The sequence below is a fragment of the Marmota flaviventris genome, chromosome 9 (assembly GCF_047511675.1).
Source record: "Marmota flaviventris isolate mMarFla1 chromosome 9, mMarFla1.hap1, whole genome shotgun sequence".
NCBI lineage: Eukaryota > Metazoa > Chordata > Mammalia > Rodentia > Sciuridae > Marmota > Marmota flaviventris.
The window spans coordinates 129,155,417-129,178,035 of record NC_092506.1 but is presented as its reverse complement, the minus strand read 5'-3'; positions in this window follow the sequence as shown (position 1 = coordinate 129,178,035).

Below are 22,619 nucleotides of genomic sequence, written 5' to 3'. Positions count from 1 at the left end.
TCCTCTGACATCACTAGGATTTATATAATATTCTCAAAATGAATATTACAATTGTGAAGGGAAATACCAAAGGGAAAGTTACAGTAAATACATTTACCAAAAGTCACTCCCCTTGTCATCTCCAATAGTCACTCATACTTGGTATGTAAATACAATATAAACTTGAAATAACATATTCTCTAATATAGCCAATATTTTTCAACAGAAATCAAATGCTGGGAGCAAGGTGATAAACTGTTACATGTATTTATTTCTAGAAGCATCTTTGCTTAAACTGTTTTTAATATGATTCAGTAATATGTAGACTGAGTATGAAAGGTATTTGCAAACAGTATTTGATTCATTCTACTCCCTCAATTTGTCCTAAGGAGGATTTCAAAATAAGAAATGGAGATATGTATGAAAATGTTCAATGTGATTTAAAAGTTAGCCTGATATCCTCAAGATTTAAATAACGTTATATCAGAAAACTGCATTGAAAATTCACATGCAAGGGAATGGGAAATGAGATTAAAAAGAATGTCTACTAAACCTCGAATCTTAAGATTTTCTTTTTATTCAGAAATTATTTATTAATTGAATTGCATTTCCTTCTTGAGACCAATTGCACTACATGCTTTTTTTTAAGAGAGAGAGAGAGAGAGAGAGAGAGAGAGAGAGAGAGAGAATTATTTTTAATATTTATTTTTTAGTTATTGGCGGACACAACATCTTTGTTTGCATGTGGTGCTGAGGATTGAACCCAGGCCGCATGCATGCAAGGCGAGCGCACTACCACTTGAGCCACATCCCCAGCCCTGCACTACATGCTTTATTACTTAAATAATACATACATACCAAAATTATCACATTTTATCCATTTTATAAGTAATCAATTTATAGAAAGAAAATACAAAACTTACTGTAATTGTATAGCAATGTAGCCCCATCATATAAAGTAAATGTTCATAAATAAAAATTGGCACTTGTGTATAAAGCTTTCATGATCAAGGATCACTAGATACCACCTAAATAAGACATGTCAAGAACCAGATATTAATTAGATCACCTAAAAAATTGGTGTCTATTAAAAGATTTTAAAACAATATTATTAAAAATTGTGTAGCCAGGGAAAATTGAAGGAGCAGGAGAAAGAAAAATGGAGCTCAAATGAACTATGTAAATTATCATTTTTAATGGAGCATCAATGATTTCTAATGGTAATGAATCAAAAGACAGATGAAATTATCTCTTAAATTTTAGTATTCAAAACAAATAAAGTTAAGAATGTATAAATCTGTGAGACTAGGGAACAAGAGAAAATAAATTTTCATTTTTAATTTATATAGTTTATATGCTTATATGGAGTTATTTAAAAACATTGCATCAATAATAAACACATTTCTTCTATAACATATTGTTCAGTTTTAAAATAGTTGCTATAATTATTATTTGAAATTGAAATGTGTTTTAAAATAATAGGATAAAAACCTAGCACAAAATAATGTATGCCATGTATTGCACATGCAGCCGTGAACTCCCTGATCTTCAGACTGTCTCTCTGGAGGCTCAGCCGAGCTCTGATGCTTCCCTGCTGCTCTCTATGTGCTTTCTGAGCCTCACAGCCGTGTGAATTCACAAATGCCACCTGGGGATAGTGACCAGAATGGCAGCCCATCTTCAGGCTGTGACCTTATTCCTGGGCAGGGGGCTGTGAGACCTGGTTGTGTTGGAAATGCGATGCCTCTGAATGGATATTTAACAAGTGGAGTCAGTGCTGTTACTTGATCTCAGTGGCAGAGGGTCTGATTGAAGCTAGTGTCTTATGGCTGAAAGAGAAAGTCCCTGGTCTGTTTTCCAGTGTTTTGCTGAGAAGGTTTGAATTTTTGTAGAGTCAGATTTATCTGTCTTATTCTTTGTGGTCTCTGGCTGTGTTATCATGCTTCATTTGCTTTTGCTAAGCCAAGTTTATACAAGTCATTATCTACATTTTCTTCCAGTGTTGTTGTGTATTCAATGATTCATTTTGGCATAAGAGATGAGGTGGAGATCCAACCTCACCCTTGCCCATATGGCCAGGTGTTAGTCCAGCACTGCTGATTGAGTGATCAGTTTTCTGTGAAGTTCTAAAGTATGATTCTTACTGTTTAGTATCTGGTTTCCTGTTAATAGTGTAATTTACATGACTTTGCTTATCAGTGAGGTTCTACATAGTTCACATATTTATTAGCTCTTAGCTAATTTGGGGGTTTTCTGTTCTTTACTCATTTGAAAAACTGTATTCTTGGTGTTTTCATGTTAATATTCAATATATTTTGTTGATATTTAAATAAACTTTATGTTATTAATTTTGATCGCTGATTTTTGATTGCCTTTTAGTTTGGCTTATGATTTTTTCACAGTATTAGGGATTGAACTAAGCACCTCATGTGTGCTAAGCAAGTGTCCAGCCTTTTTGACTTTTTATTTTGGGGCAGGGTCTAGCTAAGTTTTTCAGGGTGTCCTCAGTCTTGGAATCCTCCTGTCTTGGCTGCCCGAGTAGCTGGGATTACAGGTGTACCTACCATACCTGGTTTTGCTCATGATTTTTTTTTCTACCAGGGATTGAACCCAGAGGTGCTTAACCACTGAGCCACATCCCCAGCCCTTTTTATTTTTTACTTTGAAACAGAGTCTCGCAAAGTTACTTAGGGCCTTGCTAAGTTGCTGAGACTGGCTTTGAACTTGGAATCTTCCTGCCTCAGCCTCCCAAATTGCTGGAATTACAGGCATGTGTCACTGCACCCAGCTGCTTATGATTTTTTTGATATAAGTGAATATTGTGCTTTTATGCAGTTAAATACATTTGTGTATTTATTGGCATTTCATTCATTGTTTTTATGCTTTTGAGATCCTTCCTCATCTCATGATCAGCAGATGCCTTAGGATATTGATGTATGCTAACATTAGTTTTTGCCTTTAACGTTTTAGTCCTTTTTTTTAATATTTTGATTCATGGTATGTGTCTTGCTCAATCATTCACTTTTCCAGCAATGTTGGTGAAATATTTCATCTGTTGTCCAGATTATTCCTAGAACACATATGTGCCTTTAAAGGAAGGGTCTTATTCTGGACCACCTGCTCTGTTCCCCCCCCCCCCATTTGTTTGTGTTTTTATTCTTTTTAGTATTCTACTTTTTCTCTTCCTCATTTTTGTTAAGATGGTATGTGCATGTGATAGAACAGAGAGTCTGTAGGGGCTGGGAGTGAAAGCGGCCGTTACTCTTTCTGACCTCAGCCCACCTGTCTGCTGTTTAGGGCCATCGCTTGTGACCACTTCTCCTTTCCCTGTCTGTGGTCCCTGGCTGCCAGTATGCAGCCTGCTCTAGTGACCTGTCTTGGTTTATCCCTTCAGGACAATACTTAGGGTTCCTTGCTGTGACAGATGGAGTTTTTTGCTACTACCTTACTTTTCCCTGGCTCCAGTCAGACACACCCACCCATAATTCTGCCTGTGTATGTTTTAGTTCCTTGTATAATATATTTTATTTCAACATCAACTCCTTTCCATCAATTGTAGCCAGCATTTTTTGACTGGTAAGGACCTTCCTAACCTGTTCCCTTCTCCTCTCCACATCCACTGTCCTTGTCTTTACTCCTTTTCCAGTGATGAGCTTAACGACATTTCCTTAACTTTGTCATGGTGTTTATTATCTCAGTTTTAGAATTTGATCTTACAGGTTGAAAACAAATAACGTTTATGTGGTTAGAGCTCTCTGTTGTTATTTTTATGTAAATGGAATTGTTTGGTAGGTTGTACAGCAAGTCTGGTTTCTTCACTGAGCCTAATATTTGTAAAATCCCATCCCTGTCATTTCAGCAAGTAGTTCATTGCTTTTTATCGTTTAACAAAATCCATTGTGTGGAGATATCTCACCTTGTTTATTTATTTATTTATTGGTTGGTTGGTTTGCTACTGGGGATCTGGGATTGAACCCAGGTTTTACCACTGAGCTGCATCCCCAGCCCTTTCTGTTTTTTCTTTTGACCAAGTTGCTAAGGGCCTAGCTAAGTTGCAAAAGCTGACCTTGAACTTGCCATCCTCCTGCCTTAGTCTCCCCATTTGCTGGGATTACAGGCATTCACTAGTGCACCTGGCTCTATCAATCTTTTAACGGACATTTTGTTGTGTTCAGTTTGAGGCCTTTATGAATAAAGCTGAAATTAACATTCAAGTTCAAAAAACAAACGACTCTATCCTTGGTTGAAGAGTCAGCTGGTGAGTCAGTCTAGGATTGCCTCTCCTTTTCTGACCAATAATGCATTTTAAATTGCTATAGCATACATTTTACTTGGTGTTTTTTTCTTTTCTTTTTTTAATTTTCTTTTTTTTGTAAAGCTATAGCTGTTAATTCATTGTGCCTCTTTAAGGAAAAGAAAACAGAATTGGTCTGACTTTCATAGCCTCACTTTTGCAATTTGGATACAGCATAGGCTTTATTTCACTTAGGACATTGGTTCAGGTATTAGAAAATTTGCAGGTGGATATTGGGAGAATTTGATCAGCTGGCATGCTTCTGATTTCCAAAAGATGGAGGGGCAGGTGTAACTTCAAATAATAGAGCTGAAGCCAGGGTAAATCAGTGGCAGCAATGGCTTGTGACAGCTAACTGTCAGTAACATAGGCATAATGAGTCCCATGGTGCCATCGGCTTGGGAGGGAGTGATCCTAGTGAATGTACAGCTCTCTTAAAGAGGGATTTGGGAACTGGGGGTTGAGACGTGGGCCAGAAGTCAATGGGCCCTGCTTGGAGCGTGTTTCAGAAAACTGTGAGCAGGTGAACTCTGGCTTCTCTCTGGCACTGACGTGGGATCTCTTTGATGATGTTGGTTGCTGAGTGATTTGTTTCTTTTGTGTTTGCATTTAGTCATTTGAAGGAACAGCATGTATGTTACTGGGCTTGATTTGCAAATGTGTGTTCCATTCATATCCCTTGCCAGCCATGATTTCCCTCACAGTAAAAGTCGAGGTTCCTGGTGACTGAATGAGTGTAAACTAAGCAAATTGCTAGATATTTTGAATACTTGATTGCACAGCACAGTCAGTTTTTATTTTTGCAAATGTGCAAAGCGAATACCTGCTCTCAAAGCAGCTGCCACTGACAGGATGCCACTGAGGCCAGGAACAGAGTTGGTCCTGAAAGGGCCTTTCTGAGCATGGTGCCAGGTACACTGAAATAGTTAACTCTTGAACTAACAAAGGGATGCTGGTTTTTCTACTGAAGACATTAGATCCACATTGGATCAGCTGACATGCTTCTGAGTTCAGAATGATGGAGGGGCACGTATAACTGGCCCCTCCATGGTACTTGATAGGGACCAAGAATAAAAAGGGAAATTGAACATCAAAAAAAGGAGGAAGAGCAGCTTCTGAGGGAAAAAGACTGTTCTGGAAGTTGAACACGTGGAGCTGTATGAAGGGCTCACCTCTCTGTCCATTGTGCTGTGTTCTCATTTGGACTTTCTTGGGAACGACACGGGACCCTGGATGGGGCTGTAGCCCAGCAGTGCACTGTACTTGCCAGCACAGATTCCTATGTTGACAGCTGTGTTGAGGTTTCCAGTCTGGGGTCAGGAGGAGAGCACTGCCAGCCCTGTCCCTAGCAATCTGTGACCTGCTAACGAGACCAGGCCACAAGAGGCCAGGGCCTCCCACCAGCCTGAATCTTGCATGGAAGATGGCACAGGACCCCTTGCTTCTTCTCTGAGGGTCCCACCTGTCTGTCTAAAGGTGGGGCAGGTGCCTCAGCAGTAGGGGTCGCCAGCCTTAGCTGAACACTGAGAGCACCAGGGAGCAGGAGGCCTGACATGGTGAGAGGGAGACCTGCAGTTCTCTGCTCCTAGCAGGGAAGAGATGGTCTGCTCTGGTGGGCAGGTGCAGGGGACTTTAGTGAAGATCTCTTTGCAGAAGTGTGGGAAGGGCAGTGGGAGGTCATGAGGGCCATCCTATGCTTGAGGTGAGTCACTGCAAGGACCAGAAGACCCCCCATGTCCCAGGAGACAAGGAGAGTGGCATCTGGCCCAGAGCAGAGTCAGGAAGGACAAGCTGTGGCCAACGTTGAGGAGTGCAGCTAGCCAGCAGGATGGCTTCCCTTCCTCTAGTCCCTCCTTCTGATCTGCCTGGGTTCCCAGAGGACCAGCTATAACCATGCAGATGGACCACCTAGCACCCATCAGTCACCTGGGTGTGTGTGTGGGGGTTGCAATCCCAGGGCCCAGTGAGGACACTTGCTGCAGTCCTGTTTCATTGTGTCTGTTGCTGAGGGGGCCCCCTTACTGCTGCAGGCATGTTCAGGGGTCACTGACCATCCCACAGCTCTTCCTCCAGAACCGGGTTCCCACCTTCTTTGTGTCTCAGGTTCCTGAGAGAGCTGGTGCAGCTCTTCCCGGCCCTCAGCCCAGCAGGCGCCATTATTCTTGCAAGGACCCTCAGCATCATCCTGCCCCAGAGTTGTGGGGCCCTGGCTTGTGGCATCTGGTGTTTTCACCCCAGGTACCCAGTACCTGCCCTCCTGTGTGGGTTTCCCAGCCTGGACATCAGTGTTCCTGGAGATAAATCAGTGCATTGGCCAGGATTTTGTGCATGCAACGCCACGGAGATGGGGCTGCACTGGAAAAGCACTGGAGAAGATAACAGAGGAGCATTTGGAGGGACAAGCCACTGGCCTGCTGGAGACAAGCTAAAACCTTGCTAATATTTGGTTGCATTTTAGGCCTAAACTTCCTGTGAACTGTAGCTTATCCAGCCCATACCAGCCCCGGCTCACCGTGGCTCCTCCTGGGCCCGGCCTCTCATTCACCTTGTGCTCTAGCTGAGCTCCCCCAACCCTACTCCCCCCAGACCCCTGATTCCATCCCCAGCTCCCTCCCCCAGGCACCTGGCTCAGGCCTGACCCTTACTCAAACCCCATCTCCCTCACCCACCTTTGAGATTCCCCCACCCCAGCTCAGAGTTCAACACCCCTGACCCTGGACCCTATTCCAGGTGGCCTTGCCTGTGTCCCTGTTCACACACTCTCCCATGCCTCCTCCCACTGAGAACAGCTCCTCTCTGCCACAAGACTGCTGTATCCATCAGGCTGGTTTTTGGGCTGTCTCTGGACCTACCTGTGGTGTCATATCATGTGCTGGGGTGGTGAGGAGTCAGAATCAGATCCAGTCAATGTCTCTATAGTGAGCAAAGCTGGAGAGACCAAATGTTGAGGGGCCACCTGTGGTGGTAGTGAGGAATGGGCGAGGGTTTCTTCTGGCTGACCAGGGGCCGCCATTGTCTTCCTTGTGGTGAGGATATTCCCTATTCAGTGTTGTTTCTCATTTCCTGATTAAGAAGAGGTTGAGAGGGGATGGCTTGTGACATATGGGGATCTTCAGAACACATGTTATTCCCATGATCCTTTTTGCCTTCCTCTTCCTCTGTGCAGCTGTGCTCATCCCTGTATGATCTGGAAGACCTTCAGGGCCATAGAGGGTTTGAGGTGGCTAAGACAGAGACCTGGAGGAAGGGTTACTGGGAGAGCAGGAGGTAACAGGAGAGGGGTTCTCTGACATTATGTTGCCTGGAGCCCAAACTGCCAGGCCTGGGGGCCTGGGTGGGATTGGGCTTGAGGTACCCACAGGGAGGATGTGGAACAGGCAGGACCTGACCACAGATGGGTGGGGACAGGGAGGTGGATGGCTGCAAGGTCCAGGAGCAGAACTGGGGTTTTCTTGGTGGTGGAGGATGGGAAGGGCTGTGCGGTGGTGGTGAAGGAGTTGTTCTGGATGTAAGGCTGCAGACAGGGAGGGAGGGAGTGGCATGGAGGTTCCCAGGCCAGCAGAAGGTCTGCCTGCATTAACCAGAGCTCCTGAGCTAAGCAGCCTGGCCTGGAGCATCTGCTGATGGAAGGTGTCTGGGCCTGAGCTTGCTTGGGAAGGGGACTGGATGGGCTGTGGGGAGTCTCCTCACCATCACCAAGTGGATCGTGTGTTCTCTGTGGCTGGGCATTGGACATAGGTACAGGGTGTGGTGGCTGGTGGGATCTGGTGAGACTCCTGGCCAGAGACCCTGTATGGGGGATCAACTAACTGAGAAGATCCCATCTTGTCTGTGCCTGGGGGCGCGGGGGAGTCTATTATTCTTGGCATGAGTAGAACAGATTGTTCTAGGCTAGAAAAAAATCAAACCAAAATAACAAAATGACTTAATTATTTGCCAGCACCCTTGGAAATTAATTATTCTTTCTAATATGAACCTCTAATGCAAGTTGGATATATCTCAGATGCGTGTGGGATTTTTAAAAAATTCTTTTTGAGTTTCTGGACTTTGCTACATTTACCCAGAGGCCTGTGTTTTCTGGCTCTTTTATTTTTCATGGGGCCCAGGTCAGAAGCCAGGCCCCTACTTTCCCCATGCCCATCAGGTGTCTAATCCCCCACCTCAGTCACTTCTGAGCCTGTCCTGGGGCACCGGGAGATGCCATTTCACTCACTGTGTCATATTATGCAGGTGACTTCTGGTGGGCCTCCTAATTCTGTCCCCACCTGTCCCAGTGCTGGCAGTGCCTTGTCATCTTCAAGCCCTGCTTTACGTTCGTGGCACTTGATGGAGGTGTAATTTATACTGGTGACATGCACACCTTCTGAATGGCCAACAGGTGGTTTTCAACAGATATGGCCAGGTATCGCTTAGCAACAGGAAAGTGTTTGGAGAAACGAGTTGTCAGGTGACTTTATTGTGGGGACATCACGCAGTGTGATGACGCACCACCCAGGTGGTGCAGGCCCATCACTGGGTGGCCTCTTGTACTGTCAAGCAACACAGTGCCCTGTGTAGAGGCGCATACTTATAATCCTAGTTCCTCCGGAGGCTGAGGCCAGCAGAGGATTGGGAGTTTGAGGCCAGCCTTGGCAACTTAGCCAGATCCTGTCTCAAGGTAAAACAAAAAGGGCTGGGGAGGTAGCTCATGGTCAAGTGCTTGCTCTGGTTCAATCCTGGGTATGCTTCCCCCCCCAAAAAAAAAAAAAAAGTAATAAACTGGAGACACGAGTCTAATGGAAGCACAGTGTAAGTAGGAGTCCACTCTGAAATAATGATAAAAACTTCAGTTAACAGTAAACATATCACCCTTTAATATGGTCACTTATTGTCCTCAAATGTCATGTACTACACATGACAGTATGCGCTACACTTTGTATGACTTTGTGCAGTAAATTAATTTATGTCAGCTCACTCTAGACATGAATTTATGATGGCCTTGAAGCCGTTGGTGACAGAAGTCTTTCAGCTTCATGTAAACATTGTACCAAGGATTGAACCCTGAGCCTTGGCCATGAGAAGCAGGTGCTTTACCATGAGCTGCGTTGTCCAGGCTGATCTGCACCTGTGATCCTCCTGCCTCAGCCTCCCAAGTGATATATTGGGATCTTACAGGACCACGGCTGTACATGGGATGTCACTGACTGAAATGTCTTATGTGGCACATTGCTGTACTTGTGCCTGGTGATCGTCCTCCCACCTAAAATACAAGCCCTGTTGTCCCCAGTTAGTTTCCTCCTGCTCCTTTTAGTTAGTCTGCACCCATGAAAGCCAACCGCCATTCACACAGTGAAGCTAGGTTGAACTTCAGAGGACTTGCATGTGACAGGCTGTGGTGCCTGGTTTCTGTTTCTCAACACACTGGGTTTGAGATGTACCTATCTTGTGTGTACCACTGAGTTGCTTCTTTAAACTTCTCATTTTAAATTGCTTCATTGAGATATGATTTACATAGCATACAGTTTACCCATTTAAAGTCTACAACTCAATGTATTTTTTTGCATATTTCATTTTGAATTTTTAAAATTGTGCTAAAATATAGATAATATAAAATTGGTCATTTTAATCATTATAGTAAGTGTATTATTTACTGGCATTGATTCTGTTTGCAATGTTGTGCAATATCACCACTATTTTCATATTTTTTCCATCACCCCAAACAGAACCCTGTAACCAATTAAGCAATAACTTTTCCTCCAGCCCCTGTAACCTCTAATCTACATTCTTCCCTATTCGACTTATTTCACATAAACAGAATTGTGTATTTGTCCTTTTGTGTCTGGCTTATATCACTTAACATGTTTTCAAGCTTCCTTTATGTCGTAGTGTAAATTTCATTCCTTTTTAAGACTGGATAATATTCTATTATATGGATATACCAGTTTGCTTATCCATTCATGTATTGACGGGCACTTGGGTGCCTTCATGTTTTAGCTATTGTGAGCAATTCTGCTGGGAACATGGGTGTATAAATGTCCGTTTGTATCCTCCTTTTAACCTAGGAGTGAAATTGAAAAGGATCCTATGGTAACTCTGGTGTCCAGCTGTTTGAGGACCACAGTGGCTGCACATCTGAGATTATGACCAGCAATGCAGAAAGGTTCTGATTTCTCCAGATCCTGGACAGCACTTGTTGGTTTATCTCTGTGTCAAGTTACAGCCATCTTAGGAAGTGTGAGTGGCATCTCATTTGGTTTGGTTGGCACTTCCCTGATGACTAATGTTGTCGAGCATCTTTTCAGGTGCCTTTGGCCACTTGTGTCTTCTCCTTGCCTGTGTTGCTTTTTCATGCTATCATTACTTTATTGACATATTTGCATATTGGGAAATACATACTTCATAAAAGTAAAACTTAATGCATTGGACAAATTTATATATGCACATGTAAATATCACCCATATTGAGACAGGATGATTCTGTCACACAGAAGTTTTCTATGCCACTTTCCATTAATCCCCACCTTCTTCCCATCACTGTGTATTAATTTTTAATCTTGCTTATTCTTGGATTTCATTAGATGAATAAAAAAACAAGTGTGTGTGTGTAAGTGCGTGCGTGCGTGTGTGTGTGTGTGTGTGTGTGTGTGTGTGTGTATTTGGCTGTGGTGTTCAGTGTAGTGTTTGAGGTCTGTCAGTGTTCTTGTGTATCAACCAGGACGTTTTCTTTGTTGCTGAGCAGTTTTCCTGAGTTTGGGTACAGCCGAGTTTACTCATTCAGTCTCTTGATGATGAATATTTGAGCTTTTTGCTGTTTTTGGCTTTTCTGAATATAGCCGCCCTAAACATTTTTGTACATGTCTTTATGTGGAGATAGTCTCTTCTCCTGAGTGGAGCTTCTGGGTCATAAATGAGGCACGTGCTGAACTTTAATAGAAACTGTCAGTTTTCCAGTGTGTTGTCCCATTTTATATCCCCAACCCCTGGGAACACGCATCCCGTCCCACACTGTTGCCAGCATTTGGTATTGTCATTCTTTAATTTTAGCCACTCTGGTGGGTGTGTGGTGGTATCTCATTATGGGTTAAATTTGCATCTCCCTGATGACTAATGATATCAGCACCTTCGCATTTGGAAAAGGTTGTGATTTACATTTTTCACATTAAAAAGTTAAGTGAGAAGATCCTAATGAACACCTGCAGAACAGCCCTGGGAGCTCAGGAAGTCCATTCTGATTGACAGATGTCAGTTTCAGATACATCTTCAATCACAAATGAGTTGGCAACTCAGTTAAAAAATTAAAAGTGAGGGGAGGCATGTATTTAAAGAATATTTGGAAAATAGCAGAAAATGGCCAGGCTATCTCCTCCCATTTTGCCCCCCACTGAGTACTAGCTTTCTAGAGGGAAAATTCTGGTCCTGACACACGCTGATAGCACCGTGATGTTCCTCCTCCAGCTCTGAGCACATTCCAGCCCCTTGGCCCTCCTGCCTCATGCTGACCTGGGATGCCCATCCACTAATCTCTGGCTATTCACAGCCTTCTCTGCACTTGCAACACAGCCCCTCCTCCCTGCTCCCACAGGGCGACTCTTGGCTTGGCTGAGGATGCTCAGTCTGCACCCGTGCCGTGCCAACTTCTCCCTTGCCTGGACCAGTTTTCGTAGTCTGTGTCCCTCAGTCCCCTGGGCCAGCACCACCTCATCATTGTTTACTTCCTCCTCTCCCTCCCAGGCAGCATCCCTGGGGGGCCTGTCCTGTCAGCATTCATCTTCATGTTCTCAGCCCGGCCAGGCCCCAGCAGGCTGCACTGCTGCTTGTTGGGTGCGGACAGATGCCCATGGGTTGTTGGGCACATGTTCTGAAGGATCTGGGCCTTCCTCCCTGAGAGCGTGCTTTCTGTGGTTTATTTAGTCACACCCTTCCCGAGTGTGTGTGGCCACACCTGTGTATTCCTAAATCTGTGACACAAAATACAGGCCCTTGGACCTTGCATCCTGACCTTCTCCCTGTGGCCACTGCACCCCAGCCTGTGACATGGGGCTGACCTTTGTCCCCATGGGAGCAGGGAGCCCCAGAGTTGGATGTGGCCAGGTGGCTGTCAAGACCAGCTCGGAGGTGTTTGAGGCATGGCCCGAGGCATCTAGGCCAGGACTAGGTGAGGATTTGTTTGGATCATGTATGAGAGAGACCAGGCATGACAGAAAGTGGATGCTTCTCCCTGTCCAAAGAAGCAGTGGTCAGGCTAAGAATTAATGAGGTGCATTGAGCTGTATCTGGCATCCCTGAGGGAGTGACCAAGAAGTGTGTGCCTGGTGCCCAGGTCCAGCGTTGGCACGTCACCATCCACCTGACAGCCCCCCAAGTGCACCAGCCTGGGACCTTGCCCATCAGGTCCTATAGCTCCCAGGCCATGTTAAAAGACCTGGATTCAGGAGGCCTAGGCTGGGGCGTGGATCCTGCCTGTCTCTGAGCTCCCTTGTGACCCTGATGGTGCTGATCCCAGAGCCTCACTTTGAGGGACTGGGGCTGAACCTAAACCTACCAGGAAAGAGCAACTTGGTTGTTGGTGACTGGCTGAGTGGTCCATTCTCGTCCACTCTGTGTGAGGCAGACCATCATTTGTACATCATGGAATTTATACTTGAGATAACATTGCCTTTAAGAAAGGATTTGGGCTTTCTTTATCATTATGGAGAATGTACTGATACCTGAGTGCTTGCAGTGTATGGGGGGTGGGCGAGCTGCTTGGCACATGCTCCAACCATCTGAGAAGGCTTAATTCTCTGAATTGAACATTTGTGGCCAATTTAGATTTTGGGGGTACTTTTATGTTGTGATTTTACAGGAAATTCATGAAACTGATGGTAAACTCTGGGTGCAGAAAGGTTCCATTCATTGTTCATTGGTTGCTGGTTATAGACTTATACAGACCCTCTCAACTCTTTTTTGGGGTCTTGGGGGTTGGCCCCTGGGCTTTGTATGTGCTGGGCAACTGGTCTACCTCAGAGCTACACCCCCAGCCCTTTTTATTTTACTTTGAGACAGGATCTCCCTGAGTCACCCAGGCTGGCCTTGAACTTGCCACCCTCCTGCCTCAGCCTCATGCAGCTGGGATCACAGGCATGGCCACTGCCTGCCCCAGCTCTGCCCCAGGGGTTCTTTGATGGAAATAACCTTTCTTTTTTTCACTGTTTACTTACAACCTATGAACTCACTTTTGTAATTAAACAGATAGGAGATGGGAAGCTTTGTCAGAATTTGTATTTTCATAAAAATTCTGCATTTTCTGATTATTAAATAGAAGCAACTATTCATTGTAGGAAAGAATGGGACTTTTTACTGGAGAAAAACATAAAGAAAAAGAAGTCACTAATAAGCTCATCATTCAGAATCGTCACTACTGAAATTTGGGTGCATTTCCTGGTATATTTTCATGCATGTTAATGGATGATTTTACAGAATTGTTTATAACAGTTTTCACTTTATATTACTGTTTCATACTGTCCTCATGATTAAACTTCTTTATAGTTTTCATTTTTAATTTATTTAATATTTTTGGTGAGGGGGTACTGGGGAATGAACTCAGGGGCACTCGACCAAATCCTCAGGCTGATTTTATATTTTGTTTAGAGACAGGGTCTCACTGAGTTGCTTAGAGCCTCACTTTTGCTGAGCCTGGCTTTGAACTCATGATTCTCCTGTCTCAGCCTTCTGAGCTACTGGGATCACAGGTGTGTGCCACCATACCTGGAATACTCCACACTTTTAGTAATACTTGATAACAGGAGATTATACACCATAGGACATTTTCTTAACCCCCATTTCCACTAATTTCAAAAGGAAAGGACATTTTTTTGAAAAAATGACATTGGCCCCGGGCCTGCAAGGTAGGCGGAACTGTGACCACCGCCAGAACAGGCCCAGTGGCCTGTGGAGGGGCAGAGCTGCCAACCACGCCTGCAAGGTAGGTGGACCTGCGACCCACAGGCAGGACAGGCCCAGAGGCCTGCTGAGGGGCAGAGCCGCCCCCTCCCCCCCATGCCTAATTCTTACAGTGCAGGAAAGGAAGGTAGGTGTTCTCCGAAGCAAAAAAAAAAAAAAAAAAAATGGCTTCGGGGTCTGCTGGGAGTACCTCAATCCCTCCTTTTACTTACAGGATTAGGTCCTCTGGTTTGATTCCACCCCAGGCACCCTCCATCTCCTAACATTTCGGTAGTCAGCTCTCAAAAAGTTCCCTGGGGTTCCTTTAGAGTACCCTCTGAGGTGTCAAAATTTGTAACTGAAAGTTACATTCCTGACCTTGAAGCCAATAAATGCCAATTTAGTAATGAGGACAGGGTTTGAGAAAAAGAAAAAGCGAGGTTTATTACTTTGCTAACAAAGAAGAAACACAGGGGACTCTTCCCCAAAGGTTGTGACTTTCTTGACCTGGAGGGACAAGGGGATTTAAAGGAGTTTCTCTTGTTAATCTGGGAGATACTCAGTTCTTTGATCCCCAGCAGGCATTGCCCTCTGCAGTGGGCGTGCTCCTGGCAGCCAGCTAGGGGCTTCTCTCATCCTGCTTAACAAAGATGGGTAAAGTTCATCACAGTTCTTTAAAACAAAGTACAAAGGGGTGTCAGGTTTACTTGCTTTATTATCCATTTTCATATCCAATATCATTAAGTTTTTACCACAGAAGTCACACAACAAAAGGCACAAAATCAAACAAACAAACAAACAAAAACATATAGAACACAGAACAAAACACAAGAAAACAGAAACCCAGAGCCAAAACAGAAAAACAGAGGTGAAATGCAACGTCTTGCTAAAGCTCCCGGGATAGGAGCATGTGCGTGCCCGTTGGCACTTCTCTACCCTTCCAGAGGAATTCCCTACAGAACAGAACAGAGGACAGAACGATTTCTCTTTACTGTCCGGGACAGGAGTATATGTGAGCCTCCCCAGGCCACCTTTCTGTCTTAAGAAGAGATCTCCCTTAACCAGATACCAGATGTTATAAAGACACCACTTACTATGGAGGACTCCTCCATCAGGTGCTTGCTAATAGTTTTAGTGTGGCTGTACACTGCAGTTCTCCAGGGACTGAGGCTCATTCCGAGGCCTTGGAATGTCTCAAGGTGCACACCCCCTAGAGGGCTCTGCAGCCTGGAGCCCTGAAGCAAAGGCAAGCTTTAGAATTTCCAGCAGTCTCCTCTTGTGGTCTGGTCTGGCAGGGTCATCTCACTGGGGAACTCCAAAACGTTAGACCAGGATGCAAGAAAAGACCACTGACTCCAATTAAAATCAAATTAAAGCAAGCTTATTATTTCAACTGACCAGGCTGTCTCTCACATCAAAAACCACAGGAACAAGACAGCACCAGCAGCTTTCCTGAAGCCCAGCTTTATAGCCCAGAAAGTTAAACAAAGGGGCGTTACAGATACAGAACTCTGACGAACATAACACTAATGGTAGTTGAAATTTTTGCTGGCCCCAACATCAGAATTTATGAGAATCATTAGAGAGGTTCATTATCTGGACAGGGAAGGCCAATATTTATGAGGTGTCACTGAAGTTTCAGAGAGGGCTGCTATCTGGTCAGAGAGCCAGGCATGGGTGAGTTCAAGGCACAGGCAGGCATGCCAAGCAGGATCAGAATTTGCAGTAATTATAGTAAAGCCGAAATTATATTTTCATGGCTTTCTGGCAAGATACTCACAATTTTGGGAGAAAATCAGGTTAGATCTATCAAAGAACACTATTCAAACCAAAACACACCCACATGGCCGTCATCTTCTTCCATATAGACACTCATCATAACATTATAACTGGGGGGTTTCCATAGGGGGAGCAGTCTAAGATGGTGTCCAAAGTAAGCTCTCATGCCCATCATTTGCAAAAAGTCATGGTGACCTGAACACCCTTCCTGAGAAACAGGATAGATAAAATGGGCCTGCAGTTAATACTGCTCTGCTTCTCAAATTAGAGGCCTCCTGTCTGCCACGGGTAGATTCTTTATGTGTACTGGAGTCACAAAAAGACCCAAACACCTGTGTGCCAGTTACTGTAGGGCTTGCAACAACTCATTTCACCCAGAGGATCCCTGTTCTTAGTTCATAGGGTTCAGGATCCTGACCAGAGGAAGGCAAGATACTTCATCCAAAATTATTTTTCTTTTTATACTTTTAGAATTGGATGGACATATGGGATCTTTATTTAGTTTCCTGGGGTGCTGAGAATCTAATCCATAACCTCACACAGAGCCAAGAGTCTGATTCAGACACATCTTTACAAAGCACTTTACCTAAAAGGCACAGATTAGGCCTTTTCATTTCCATTTGAAACTGTTTCCTTGAGGATTCACAAAGGGGTGTCCTAAGGCAAAGACCTCCCTGACACTCAGGGGAACAGAACAATAAGAAAGAAAAAAGCCCGGGAACAGACTTCTCCACAAGATGAACACTGTGGCATGGACTGCTCCTGATCATGCTACTTGGGTTGCTATCTATCCAAGCAGGGATTCTCCAGAGCAAGCCTGACGGGACACACTAATTTTTGAGTTTTCTGAGATTCTTGGCATTCCCTTCAGCAATACAGTCCATGGCCATGTCACAGAGCTTGAAGGTGGTACACATCTTGGACACAAAAACACAAGCCCCTTCAGAGAGTGGCCAAAATTCAGGAAGATTACAGGAACTTAGGATCAAGGTAGGTGTTGCCCATCTGCAAGGCAAGCAGCAGTCCATTCATCAATTGGCCATAGAAAGCTTTCCACTAGACAGGATACATTCACTACTCCATTCTTCTCTCTACTGTCTTTAACCACAAACCCAGTGGGATCGATTGACATAGAAACACTCACCATTAGCAAAAGGACTCACTAGTTAACAGTCCATTTCAAACACAAAAAAGGTTTTCCTCCATGTTCTCAGAACATGAGACAAAATGACAAATTCAAACACACACCCACTAAGACACACAAATCCCCTCTGGACTTGGTCTGCGTCTATCTACAGTGTCCTCTGATTGGTGGGTGAAATTATTTTCCCCAGCAGTGGACTGTCCTGTCTCAGTTCTGGTCTCCTTGGCCATCTTTCTGTAGTTGTCAGAAGCTAGCAATGAGGTAGTACATTCTTTATAAGAAAAGGCCCATCTTCAGACCATTCCAGGAATTTGGCGATCCACACATCACCAGGTGCCAAGAAAGAATGACTGTTTTCTTGGAACAGACAAACATGTGAGCCCACTGGAACTGGGACTGGCACTGGGTGACTCAATTCCTGGATCCCAACTTCAGAGAGTTCCATCATCAAGGAATTGAGGTGAGATCACTTCCTTCAGGGAAGTGAATGAGGTCATTGACTTGGCAACCATTTTGTCCTAACAGTTGTATCCAAGGATCCCATGAGATGGAGGCTGCCCCATCTTCCTGAGACATTTTCACAAGTTATAAAGGTATATATACCATAGGATCCCAAGATAAGCTATCAACACAGGCCTGATTGTGTCCATCTTCCCTGCATATCATGTTCGATTTGGGTTAGGAGTCATTCTGCTAGATGGATAAGGGAATTGGCAACTGGGATATTTATATGAATGTAAGGTGAAATGTAAGTATGAAAATAGAAAACTAGGTAAGATCTGAAGCACACAAGGGTGTTGGGCCCTTGTTTTGGATAAATAGTTTTGAATTATGTTCTGCAGTGATGAATCCTTTAAATCCATAGACAATGGCATAAGATCTTGTACCTGGGACTACTGAATGTAAAAGAGAACATCCAGTGAAATAGAGTCAGTAGGCAGGATTGCAGTGTAGGGTAAGGAAGAAGAGTGAGTTTAGGATTTGGACAAAAGGCCCTTTTTGCAATAGAATTTCTATTAGAGTGTTAATGTGAATGTCAGAACACATGAAGAGTCAGTCACAACAAGGCACTTAGGGAAATAGATATCAATACAGATGTTAGGAGATCAGGCAAAGTACAAAATGAGTAATAATATCAGGGATATTTTCAACAGGGGGGTGGTTGAAAATATTATCTGAGGAAGAAAGAAATGTATACTCACCAATAAGATTGAAATTTGAAAACAATAGGCAATGTAGACATAGATGATTTTAGTAATCCATGCTCTCATTAAAATTAGGCTTTGGTAGAATCATAAGGTATGTGGGAGTTTTGCATTTTGTGTCCACAAAATTATGTGATGGAAGGAATACATAGAGCAAGTGACATGCATATTTCTTCCACCATTTCTGGGAGCATGTTTTGAAACCCTATCATTTAGTGTTTGGGGATACAAATAGTTGTACCCTGTGTCTCCATATATAGAGATGATGCATGAATAGATCATATGGTGAATAAAAATATAACAGATGACTATTTTAAAAAATGGATTGAATTGATATTTTAAAATATACATGAAATCTGGTATTCATGTACAAACATTCAATCCAACCTGTTATACATCTAGTGCTAATATTAGGGTTACTAATTATAAGAAATTTTGTTTGAGTTTTGCTTCGAAAATGATGATGGAAATCAAAAGTAATTTGTTATGAAAGAAATCTCATGAAAAAGCAAGTAAAGAAACAGAGAAATACACGTATTCTGATACAGGGAGTGATTGAATGTGAATCATATGCATATCAATTTGTGAACTTGTGGAGGAAATGATATATTTTATGATGTATATATACTGAAGAAATAATATAACAATGTTGAATGAAAATTAACTTCAAAATACACATCACGTCCCATATAAATATACTTTCATTGATGTTAAATTGGGAGACTTACTGTAGAAATATTAGGGTTAGTTATCAATATTCACTGAAGATCATTTTGAGTATTCAGAAATGAATATGTATGTCAGGAAAATGAATATTTCTGAGAAATATCTTGTGAAAAGTTGATTATAAAGCCACCCAGGAGGACATGAAAGAATCAAGGTAGTATATATATATATGACACATGTATTTCATGTTTGCAAATCCGTACACTATATACATTAAAATGTAACAGTACATATACCAATCGAAATTCATAAGGGGATATATATCCTTCACATATCCATGCAAAATATTCATTTTCTTCCACATGGTTTTATTTATAAACTTCTTGAAGTATAAATCTCACCATAGTTTGAATTTTCAGTTCCTTCAGTATATGGGGAGGTGATCTCTTCACGGAATTTGTATTTTCCAAAGTCAGAGTACTGTCAAGAATATACCTGTGATGGCAGTAGGATTATATATATATATATATATATATATATATATATATATATATATATATATATATATATATATATATATATAGTGACCCAGGTGACAGAGACAGGGAGTCAGGAAGTTACATATTTGTTAACTTTGAAAATTCTTGGAGAAATAATACTACAAAATATGTGACAGGTTTTATAATATGTATCAGTGATAAAGCAAAATAAAAGTCCAAGTATAAACCATGCCTCCTATGAAATGCCTGTACTTCTATTCTTTTAGGATTATTTTTATCCATGTTAGGATAAGTTGTCAGAGTCTAGTAGTTTATGGATTAGTTTCAGAGATTCAATATTTCGAATGGCAAAAAAATAAAATGAGTCTAATATGTATGTGAAGATGTGCCACATAAAAATCTTCCACTGTCATCCACAACAATACCTTGACATTACTATCACCCCAAATAAGACACAATGAGACAAGAAGAGGAAGAAAATCTGTCAATACATATCTGGAATGGAAAATTCTGAGGAGCTCACAACCTTGGGTGTGGCAGAAGAGATCCCAAAAGTAGGGGACAAAGTAATCATTCCACAAACATGGAGCTGTGCTGGCCTAATGACTTCTTAAAAACTTGCCTCTGACTTTTGGGCAGTAGAAGTATAGCTTTGTGTTAGAAGCATTAGATTCCTTTGTAGTGAGACCATCAAAGCTTGGTCTGCATCTATGTGAACAGGAGGACATAGTTTCATATTTTCCAATAAGAACAGGAGACAGCAGAGTTGAATCCTCTCTTTGTAGGTAACTGTGGCCATTAGGGTATGAATGTCTCCCTGGGTGGATTGTGAAGCCACTGCCTCACCCTCCAGGTTTAATGGCATTTCTTGCAGCTTCCCTGGGAAATTAGTGTTTGTTTTTGAAATACAAGAAGGTCAACCAGGAAACAGTGCTGGAGGGAGCTCTGTCACTTGGGTTGAGTCAGGGTCTGAAGGAAAAAACACAAACTGTGCTCCTATCCCATATATCTTTCCCACTTGAGCGTAGCAACTTGATTCTGAGCATTACACCGAATCCTCTCACCACAACAACCTGTCTTTATATTTTAGGGTCTTCTGGCTGCACCATGTCAGTCACATGTCATTTGGAAGCCAATGACAGAACCACAGGGGCCCACCAGAGATGTTTGATCACACATCTGAACACCATTGCTCCAGGCCCACTTCCCAGCTGGCTCCTACTCACTGGCATCTCTGTTCTTCACCATGGTCATGAATTCCACTCATCAAAAACGGCACTCTCTGGTTAAGTCATGATGAGCAACAGGAGATCTGAAGGTTTCCAGGGATTTCTGGTCATGGGATTCTCAAAAAATTCATGGTATTGGCCTAGCCATATTTCAAGAATGAGGAAGTTGGCACTGTGGGTTTTGATTCATTCAGGAGCCATTAAGTGTTGAGGAATCTCCTTTCAGGGAAAGCACTGGAGATCTCATGCAGGCAAGGCTTCCCAAGGAGTTGCAAAAGGTCACAGGAATCCAGGCCCATTGGGGTCTAAAATATTAGGTTCATGTGTGTTTTGGCTCTCAACTATAGCTGAAAAGGCTTTAACAGGAAAATCATGTGAAATCCTCGCTGAGATTCCCAGTGCTGTGCAGAAAGCCACCCTGGGCCTCAATCTCAGTTTCCAAAGGCTGATTTAATGCTTGGCCTCCTAAATTCCCAACACAATTTATGGCAATAGTTCTCTGACGTCAGTTCCAAAACTCAGACTCTAATGGGCTTCACACCAGAGTTCAAGCTGAGGTGGACCGAGTCATATTTTACAACCACCGCACAAAAGACTGTTAGACCAAGACGCAAGAAAAGACCACTGACTCCAATTAAAATCAAATTAAAGCATGCTTATTATTTTGACCGGCCGGGCTGCCTCTCCCTCTCAAAACAGCGGGAAAAAGCACCCCAGCTTTCCTGCAGCCCAGCTTTATAGCCCAGAATCTTACACAAAGGGGGGTTACAGATAACAGAACTCTGACAAGCATCACACTAATGGTAGTTTACATTTTTTGCTGGCCCCAACATCAGAATTTATGAGGACCATTAGAGCCTCAGAGAGGGTCGTTGTGTGGCCAGGGAAGGCCAATATTTACGAGGTGTCACTAAAGTTTCAGAGAGGGCTGCTGTCTGGTCAGAGAGCCAGGCATGGGTGAGTTCAAGGCAGGGGCAGGCATTCCAAGCAGGTTCAGAATTTGCAGTAATTTATAGTAAAGCCGAAATTATCTTTTCATGGCTTTGTGGCAAGATGGCTCCCAATTTTAATAAAAGATCAGGTTGGGTCTATCATTCCCCTCTTTTCTTATGTATCCCTTTCAAATCTTTGATAGGGTAGGGGAAGAGCACTGAGGGAATTTTAATTCCTCAGGAAACAGTCTCCAAATTTTTAGAACTCACCCAAAACCGGTTTCCCTGATTTTACCTGACTTAATTAATTACTTATATTGATAGTATATTTATATTTGGCTCCATTGTTGTAAGAAGAGTGGTGTCACTCCTTTTGGCTTCTTCTGAGCTGAGAGAGGGTGATGTGAGGGGGCACGGCATGTGGGACATGAGTTTCCTTTTAGTTCGGTTTGAAGTCTGGTTGGGGAAGCACAGGTTGTAAAGTCATCTGGGGATGGGTGCTTCTATGAGAGAAACAAAAACCATGAGTACTGAATAAATGTTGCTGCAGCTGGAACTTGTCACTGTATAGAAGTTCCCTCACCAGGCTTTAACATCCCTAGTTATCAGGACTATAAACTTAACATTTAACTTTTAGTGTTACAGTTGTCCCTCCCCATAAGATACAGTTTAATAATGTAATGTCATCTGATCTTGCAAAATCTTTTTCCTAGTTGTACTACTGTGTCTAATAGAGAAACCTTTAATTCTGTTACTCAGGGCTGTATAATCATATTAGCAAACACCAACCTACCTCTGTAGGTTAGGAATATCTGTAGGCCTTTAACTAAAAACTTCTGCCTTCTGGCAGCTCCTCTTGATAGTCTCTTTTTATAGTTATCAGGCATTTCTGTCTGAGAATCCTTCTTTGTAGCCTCCAGTCTTACTTATTTTGGGAGGCTAACATAAAGTGTATACCTTAAATTATTATTATTATTATTATTATTATTATT